Below are 7323 nucleotides of genomic sequence, written 5' to 3' on the forward strand. Positions count from 1 at the left end.
GGGAAGAGAGTGATGTTGGGTCAAGGTCATTTATGTCAACATCAATAGTATTGAATAATCAATTTAATGTTTTATCAGATAATTGTGAGACAATAGATTTTCCTATGAAACACACGGCCAAATTAAGTAAAACAGTGCATGCTCCCGTAGATTTGCAACGAATTCATACAATAATAAGCCAAAATGAGTTACGGCCAACCTTATATGCTGTAAATTTAGAACACAAATCATTTACGTTATTTTTTGACTCTGGTAGTCCACGTAATATTATGGATTTGAAGACGCATCATTTGTTGTTTTCGAACTTTCCGATTGAAAAATCAGGAATTAGACTTTCAGGTATAGGAAATAATGAATTAAACGTCATAGGCATAACTCATATTCAGTTCAGAGTCGGTAATCGCACGTTTGCCGATACATTTGTTGTTGTAAAAAACATTAATATGTATCCAGCTGTAATTATAGGATACCCATCTATGGGAAATCAAAACATTATCTTAGCTCCTGCCAAGCACGGCGTGTATATCAAAGGGAAATTCTATAAGTCTTCTAATACCTTAAAGTCAGTTTTGGATAAAAAGGAGACAACAAATGTAACCGTAACGTACGTTGAAGAACCAATAACTTGTCTCACTAATAAAGAAATAATATACGCGACCCAGCAGAATTCTCGTTCACCCGTAATATCATCTTGCACGCAATATATCGAACCAAACATACCTTCGAATTTAATAGTGCAAATAAAGAAAACACTACCGGGATCTGAAATATTAATCCTTTCCGATACTTTGAAAACTAACGGATTGTCTGTCACACAAGCTATTTATACAGTAGGCTCACATCAGCAATGTAATATCGAAGTCTGTAATCATTTAAATAACACTTTAGTAATTCACAAAAATCAACATATCTTGGATGTAGAAGTTTATAAACATCGTATTCTTACCGTTGCTGAAATCAATCACTCTCAATCAGTTGCGGATGAGTCCCTTTTGCGATCTATTAAAAATAAAATCAGTAAGGACATTCAAGACGAAGAAATTCAGCAGAAAATGTTTGAACTTTTAACTAAATATACAGATGTCTTTTCCACTACGGATGGATCCTTAGGAAAAACAGATGTGATCGAGCATCAAATAAGGTTAAAAGACAAGCAGAAAATTATATATGTACCCTCGTACAGACTCCCTATGAAATTCCAGAATGAAATAAATGATGAAGTAGGTAAAATGTTAGAGGAAGGAGTCATTAGAAAATCAAATAGCCCCTATAATTTTCCTTTAATAGTTGTACCGAAAAAAGATTGAACATGGCGTATCTGCGTCGACTTTCGTCGTCTAAACGAGGAAACGATCCCTGATCGATTCCCAGTGCCATGTACTGACGATATTTTGTCTTTGTTAGGTCAGAATAAATATTTTACCAGTTTGGACTTACTTAGAGGCTTTCACCAGATATCATTAGAAGAAGATAGTATCCCATACACAGCCTTCAGCACAGCCAGGGGACATTATGAATTTTTACGGATGCCTTTTGGTTTACGTTGTGCTTCTATAACATTTACAAGAATGATTAACATAGTGTTTGGAGACTTGTTAGGGGATATATTGCATGCCTATATGGATGATCTTGTAATCTTTTCCAACACCTTAGAAGAACATCTACGTAAGTTAGAACTAGTACTACAGAGATTAAGACAACATAACTTAAGGGTAAAGATTAGTAAGTGTGAATTTTTCAAAACAGAATTGATATATTTGGGTTTCATGGTGTCAAGCCAAGGTCTTAAAGTAGTCCATGATAAGGTGTCGGCTATACGTAATTTTCCCATACCTACTAATGTCAAGGGAATACAGCAATTTCTGGGTTGTAGTGGATATTACAGGCGTTTTATACGCAACTATTCAATAATAGCCGCTCCTTTAACTGATCTTACGAAGAAGGGCGTAGATTTCATATGGTCTGAGCAACATCAACAGGCGTTTAATACTTTGAAAGATGAACTGTGTAGTTCTCCTATCTTAAAATTTCCTGACTTCGGTAAGGAATTCTTCATTGCAACAGACGCCTCAGACTTAGGAGTAGGAGGGGTATTGCTTCAGCAATATGATAAACAGTTTTTCCCGATAGTTTTCTATTCTCGAAAATTGAGAACTTCCGAAAGTAAGTATGCAGTAATAGACAAGGAAGGACTAGCTATTGTTAATTCGCTAGTGCATTTTAAGTTCATAATTTACGGTTATCCCGTTAAGGTTTTTACTAACCATAAACCACTAACAGAGTTCTTTAAAGGCTTCAATCACAGCCCTAAACGAACTCGGTGGCATTTAATCATTCAAGATTTTGGCGCAAGAATCGGGTATTTACCTGGGAAAGCAAATATCATTGCGGATGCATTATCACGCAACCCCGTGTCATCTTGTACGGAGCCTTTAGCTGAATTAATAGATATATCAACATCCATGCCTATTGTAAAAACAATATCTGAACAAGAAGATTTAGGCTGGAGTGCTGAACTGTTACAGACTGAGCAAAGAAAAGATCAGAAAATAGAAACAATTATAAATGCTTTGAAAGGCAATCATAAAGAAAAGGAATATATAAAGTATAAGCAGCAGAATTATGTAATCAAAGATAATATTCTGTGTAGGACTGTGACAAGGAAAACCCGCAATACACCACATGTAACTAACGACCAGGTAGTAGTACCAAACTCACTTATTTACACTGTCCTGAATTGGTTGCATTCAAATCCATTACATGGACACCCTGGGTTCTCATTAATGTCACAGAAAGCCAAATCATTGTTTTATTGGCATACAATGCTTACAGATATAAAAAGACACATAGCTAATTGTCGCACATGTCAGGAAAACAAAGGGCATACGAAAACACCTGTCAGCCTAGGAGCTTATCCTGTGCCCAATCAACCCTTTGAAAGAATACATTTAGATTTGTTAACAGGATTTTACGAGTCAGACAGAGGAAATAATCACCTCTTAGTAATTATAGATGCTTTAACTCGATATACAGAACTAATAGCGCTTAAAACTAAAACTGCGATTGAATGCGCCAGGAAGTTTTACGAGTGTTACATTTGTAAACATGGAATTCCACACATGATAATCTCAGACTCGGGTGGTGAATTTAATAATCACTTTCTTACCTCATTGTGTGAATTCCTCAACATAAAGAAGATTAATACCATGATATATCACCCAGAGTCGAATGGGCTAGTAGAAAGAGCAAATAGGAAGATATTAAATATATTGAGGGTAACACTAGGGGGATCAGACCCCAACTGGGATATTGCAATACCGGCGGCACTGAGTACTCTGAATCATTCATATCATATATCAATTAAAATGTCACCGCATGAAGCATTGTATGGTACCCCAGTTAGAACACCTTTCCATGTATTAACGCCTACAACTAATCTATCAAATCCTTTAAAAGAATGTATAAATGCAAGTATAAGTCGATATGATATCCTTCGAAAGAATTTAGAAGAATCACAAATCATAATGAAAAGGAATCATGATAAAATAGCGAAACCAACTAAAACATATACCGTGGGTGATAACATCTATATTCAAATCAATGTCAGAAAAGGGCTCAACTATAAACTAACACCTAAGTTTGAAGGCCCATTTAACATTTTGGAAACATTAACGGCCAATAGGTTTAGAATTCAAAACGTAGCCCAACCCACGGATGAGAGAATAGTACCATTGTCTCACATAAGAAATTAAAAAGAAAAGAGAGGAAAAGAAGTGAGGGAAAATTTTATTTTATGTGATTAAAAGTTTTCTTTTTAATACAGGAGTAATTACATATATTTTTTCTCGTTACAGGTTTCCAAGATGAATTTTTTGTTGTTGGGAGTGATATTGTTCGCTCAGACATTTTTTTCGTATGGGATGAGTTCTAAGACTAAAAATATATATTTTAAATATGGCAATATAGTTGAAAGACAAGAAGACATTTTTACTACATCAACCAACGTAATTGTCGAAGTGCATATGCAAGCAATTTTTCTTCAAGAGAATGATGTCACTAGCTTAAGAACCGCCATTTCAAGGTTTTCTGCATCATTGGATGAGTTGCATAGAAGACATTTTCATTTGACTACTAAGAGTTTGCTTGGATCAACATTAAAAGTTGCAGAGATGCTATCTGATGACTTGAAAAATAAGACTGGCGAGACAGGATCTTTGGCTTATGACCTTTTGATATGGACTGTAGGACACGAACATAAAGAAAGACGGAATCCGTTCATTTATGCTGCATTAAGCATCTTTGGGTCTGTTGCAAGTTTAGGTTTAGGAATTTCCAATCGTCTTAAAATTAGTAATCAAAATAAGAAAATTGAGTTCTTGACTCATAAAGATGAATTGATTATGTCAGAACTAAGGGATCAGTTAGCTTCAATCAATAAAATTATGGATTTGTTAAATGAACATTCAGATAATATCGTTCAAATTATGGAAGTACAGGATTTGTTGGCAACATTAACGTATTATGATTCAAAGATAGATCACATACATAACAGAATTGCACATTTCATTGAGAAATCCAAGGATTATGTAGAAGCTATCACGTTAGCAACTAAAGGTGTATTGTCGCCCCATTTGTTGCCTATACGTTACTTAAAATTAGTTCTGGAGAACGGAAGGGATAAACTAGGCTATGTTCCTTTGTTAGACGAACATAGGTTAGAATTTTATTACAGCCTAATTACAGTAAACGTAGATAATAACAAGATTAGGATTACAATTCCCTTTGATTCTTCTGATGCCTGGCAATCTTACAGGATATCACCATTTCCGACTTTCATGACGAATCACTCAAATCCAGTAATATCCAGTTTGACAGGACACGTATTGATTTCCCCAGACAAGGAAACATATACGGTCATTAAAGACTTAAATCAATTAACTCACTGTTCAGACGCAATGGATAGAAAAATATGTACAGCTGACTCATTTGAATTCCGTAAAAACTTAATGGATTCATGCGAGTTAGGTATAGTGCTAGACGGTGCTCTCTCCCATACAAGTGAAAATTGTCTGGATAAGCTTTATCCCTTTGACAATAAAGAATTCAATTGCAGACTAAATAATGGCTCGTGGATACGATACGACAAGGACGGCTTCAATGTATCATGCCCTGACGGATCCACATCCTTCACCCACATCTTCGTCGCAGCAGATGGTTGTATCGGGACTTCCCCGAATTCCATGGTGACTGGCCTACGGACAATCATCAGAGAGCGAGCCTACTTCGCGAACTTCACGTGGACCTCTACAATGCCAGCACTTCCTCTCCCATACAACGGCCGTGTGGCAAAGCGGTTGATGAAACTTACCGAAAAGGACCACCTGTCACCGACTTATGAAGAAATTCTTCACCCCATAATACTGGCTAGTTTGTGTTTCACGGTGATGATATTTATCGCCGTGAACATCCTTGTTTGGCGTAGGTTACGGCACAGCAAGCAGCTACAAAGGAATGAGTTGCATAGCCCTGACAATACCCCCTATTTGATCCAGTTCAAAGCTGTATGAGTGGCCACCTCATTCGCTAAGGGAGTAATTTGTCGGGAAGATGTTTATATGAAAAGCTGATTAGTACGCTAGTAATATGTAATTAAAGAAATTCTCTACATTTGCATTGTTAAAAATACATTGAAAACAACATTTAAAAAAATAAATAAAAAAAAAAAAAGGATATAAATCATTTTTTCTCTCGGCATCTAATAAAAATATATAAACCGGAATGTTAAAAAAGAAAGAGAAAAAAAAAATATAATATAATATATAACAGAATCTATGGGCATCTAATTAAATATATCAGCCCTATATATAAATATATATATATATATATATATGTACGAAACCGTGGTACGTGTACGTACCAGGAATTCGTGTTTGTGCACTAAAAATTGAGTATCTTGTTTCTGACAAAGGTAACAATTATTCTTTATCAAGTTACCGAATCATATGTAAGTCAGAATTTATTTTGTTTTTTAGTACCATGTAATCATTTGCTAGCAATGTACCATATATATGATCTTGGTTTTATCATGCATTTTTCTTTTTGCTTTGGTAATATCTTTTTTGTATGCATTATTGTTATTATTTTTTATTGTGCCTATTTGGACATTCGTCCTCAGTTGATTATGGCTAAAGTTAAACAAAGAATAATACGTATGTCCAGTCACACCTAATAACCATGTTTCGGCTTGTTGTTAAATTTTTGTAAAAAAAATTGAGATAGCTGGCCGAGCTTATGTAATAATTAGAATAGTAATATTACATGTTTAAAACAAATGACGTAATATGTCATGTTGTTTGGAAGAGCTAACCCTGGGATTTGCTGTAGTCATTCAAATTATAAGCAGGATGTATAATGCTAACCTCGGCAAATTGACATTCTTTCTTAACGTCAACACATTGTCTCCTCGTGTGAAAGTTTGTGACGTCACCGGATGCAGGTGTCTTCCGATTCCGTCACGTGGCTAAATTAAAGCAAGCATACGATATCTGTGATATCGATAATTTATTCAGTTCATATCTAAACTTCACCAGAATTGGTCGTCTGGACCAACACAGCTTCCTCCAGTGATGGAGATGTTTAACTCTGTTGTTTTATAAAAATAAAACTTAAAAACCATTAAGATGTATTCAGTTAATCCATTTAAATACATCTGAAAACAACTCATACTCAAATGTGTGCTTAAGACAGTAGCACACCAATACATCTACATTAATTTTTTCTTTCAAACTTTCACAGTCCCAATCGTCATCGTGCTTTATCTTACCTGTCATAACATATCTCAATTTAATATATCTTACATCCTCTACATTGACAACATATACATACATCCCATGCAATCACCCTCGCGTATACATCGTATTCTCTTCCTCCTTACAGTCGGCAACAAGCTCACATACACCTTCGGCTCCTGCAAATTCAAAATACCATCTTACACATGCACACTTGTTTTCACTAAATTACTTGCTTCCGAACCTTCCACTACATATTCACAATTGTCACTATTGGCAATTCCCAGACTATTCGGAAATGCAACTTTTACACTGAAAACCTCACTCGCATCTCTTGACAATTTAATACCATCTTTCGCTATTAACAGCACACCTTTCCATACCTTCGTACATACACTACCATCTTCATTCAAATAAAATTCCCCACAAAATATACCCTTAACTTTCATCTCTATCATATTTACACTAGGATGTACATCATACCACATTTTTTCAAGAAGTTATAACTTAACAACACATCATATTTGTCATTTAC

This window comes from Palaemon carinicauda, chromosome 20 (assembly GCF_036898095.1).
Source record: "Palaemon carinicauda isolate YSFRI2023 chromosome 20, ASM3689809v2, whole genome shotgun sequence".
Taxonomy (NCBI): Eukaryota; Metazoa; Arthropoda; class Malacostraca; order Decapoda; family Palaemonidae; genus Palaemon; species Palaemon carinicauda.